Below are 3,061 nucleotides of genomic sequence, written 5' to 3' on the forward strand. Positions count from 1 at the left end.
GGGGGGCCTTGTGGCACCATTGATATTTGGTGTGTGGCAGCCAGAGATGCAAATGTCTGGTAATATTTGAGATAATTAGCATCACAAAGATTTGTTTCACCCCCCAAAGCCAAACCTGAAAAGCAGGTTAGATTTAGAACTGCCCCAGTGTTTGCCTCAATAGCCAGGAAGCAGTGTAAAGGCACTTTGCCTTTTTGCCCAAAGAGATTGTATGTGAAAGAAAATATGACTCTTTATTATTTGCCTGAGACATCAGGCCCTCATTATAAAAGGGGACAATTAATCTTATTGAGGAACTTAAGATCTTAACAGGAAATCTAGACCCAGAATCTGTTAAGGGCTTTGAGCATTTCTTACAATTCCAGTCCAACGAGGGGAGAGAGAATGCATTTGAGAGGTAAGTACAATTTAGTGGTACTTAGCCATGAGATTGGACTTCCCTAGTGGCTCAGACAGTAAGGCGTCTGCCTACAATACGGGAGACCTGGGTTCGATCCCTGGTTTGGGAAGATCCCCTGGAGAAGGAAATGGCAACCCACTCCAGTACTCTTGCTTGGAAAAATCCCATGGATGGAGGAGCCTAGTAGGCTACAGTCCATGGGGTTGCAAAGAGCTGGACATGACTGAGCAGTTTCACTTTCACTTTCTTTCAGCCATGAAATTAGAAGATGATTACTTCTTGGCTGGAAAGCTATGACAAACCTAGACAGTGTCTTAAAAAGCAAAGACATCACTTTGCTGACAAAGGTCCATAAAGTTAAGGCAATGGTCTTTCCAGTAGTCATGTATGGCTGAGAGAGCTGGACCATAAAAAAGGCAGAGCACTGAAGAATTGATGCTTTCAAACTGTGGTGCTGGAGAAGACTCTTGAGAGTCCCTTGGATAGTAAAGGGATCAAACCAATTAATCCTAAAGGAAGTCAACCTTGGAAGGACCACTGCTGAAACTGAATACTTTGGCCACCTGGCAGAGTCGACTTTGGAAAAGATCCTGATGCTGGGAGAAACTGAAGGCAGAAGAAGAGGGTAACAAAGGGTGAAATGGTTGGATGGCATCATTAATTCAATGGATATGAACTTGGGCAAACTCCTAGAGATGATGAGGGAGGGAAGCCTGGCATGCTGCAGTCTGTGGGGTTGTGAAGAGTCAGACACAACTTGGTGACTGAATACCACCACCAACAACAACCATTTAGTGGAAATCCCCCATATCATAAAAGATTTAGAAAGCCCTATCTTTGAATTCCTCTTCAGCACTTATTGTCTGTATAACCTTAGCCAATGTGCTTACTACTGAACCTAGAGTTTCGTACCTGTAGAAGGAGTGTTACTGTATCACATAGGTTGTTGAAAAATTAGTTTAATGCATAAGTCTTACCGCAATATCTTGGTGTGTGAAAAATGGTAGCTAAATAATAATAATAAATGATTATTAATGCTAGTAATAGTGTAATTATTCAGAGTTAAGAAAAAAGGAACTAAATTGTTTGTGTTCAATTGATATTCTATTTAATGTCTTTTATAAAACAGACATTATAAAAGGGGAAAATAATACTTGTCTTGATGAGATGGTAAACAAGTAATGCTCTTTGGTAATAAATGTACAAAATATGTGTAGGGGAGGAAATGTGGTAAAGAGGAAATTATTTTGGTTCCTAGTACTATTTTTTTCTCTGTATTAATTATATGGCTCCCTCCCATGCCAGGCCTGGTTGCCTTTAACTTTAAAAGCTGAGGACCTCTTCAGGGGCTAAAGATTCAATTATTCAATACTATCCATTAAAACCCCCCACTGTGAGTTTTGTTGCTGTGAGCTTTCATTTAGAACTATTGTGTAATTAGCAGCATCTTGGTATAATTCAGTTTTGGAGGGTGAGAACATTGAAACCATGGGCCTTGCTCTATTCATCCATTGTGTACATCTGTGTGCAAGAAAGACTATACTATGTTGAAGAACAAATATTCTTAGGGAAAAAAAAATACAGTGCTCAACAGGCTGACTTTTTGAGTTCACAGAAGACAAATAATTGTCCTAAGTCATTTCCTCCTATCAATTCCAGATGCAGGCCAAGACTTACCAGACTTTCCAGTAGTTGCTTTGTTGCTTGTGTCTCCAGTGAACCTATAAGAAGATCTATTGTTCTCTTAAAACAATACTCTTTTGCTTATTCTCCCCTCCCTGGCTGAAATTTTCAGGTACCATGATTGTTGGAGTGGTGGAAGGGTGCTGTCCTAGTTCCATTAAATAGTAATACAATTTTAAGTTCTCTAACAGAAACTTAGCAAATGAAGATCTAATTTAGAGTTATACATAAAGGGATTTGCAAGAACTTCTTTGAGTAAAATAGGAGAAGGTGTAAGAAAGGGCAGTTTTCAAGTTACATGCATATCTGAGACTCTTCTCACTGAGGCCCTGGACTTAAGAGTTTGCCCCTTTCCATGGCTGCCTCATTCATAGTTTGTGTTCTTGACTCATAGGAAGAGAATATAAGTTCTTTCTCCAAAAATATCAAGTGTAGGGGCCCAGTTGGTTTAATAAACAATTTATAAAGCATCAAATGCTGAAAAATTGGAAAAAATCTTTGGGGGAATATTGGTTAAGCAACTATTCCAAAAGAATAGCCTAGGAAAACATAAAATTCAGTTATATATAAGTAATTAGTATTTTAAAGTGATTTTGGATAACATTAACTTTATTATTATAATGTATTATAATTTAATATTTAGATTTAATGAATAATTGAGCATGATTAATCATTTTACATAAAGGGAAAGAGTTATCAGTTAATGAATTTGGGTGATTAGAACATAAAACTTTATTGTCTACCTGAACACGATTCCTATGGAGGTAGAGGCAATATTCTCAATACAGTCTACATCTGTCCCCAGGTTATATTTGCATTCTGAAACACTGGAGCAGGTGGAGCTCAGATACTGCAAAGGAGGGTTCATCAGCCTGGTTCTTAGTGCTTGTCTATTTATGCAACCCTGAACCCACTGTCCCATCTGGCCCTTGGAGCTTACAGACATCTCTGAACTATCTTCGCTTCTGTCGGCAGGGT

This window comes from Bos taurus, chromosome 9, assembly GCF_002263795.3.
Source record: "Bos taurus isolate L1 Dominette 01449 registration number 42190680 breed Hereford chromosome 9, ARS-UCD2.0, whole genome shotgun sequence".
In the NCBI taxonomy this organism is placed as follows: Eukaryota; Metazoa; Chordata; class Mammalia; order Artiodactyla; family Bovidae; genus Bos; species Bos taurus.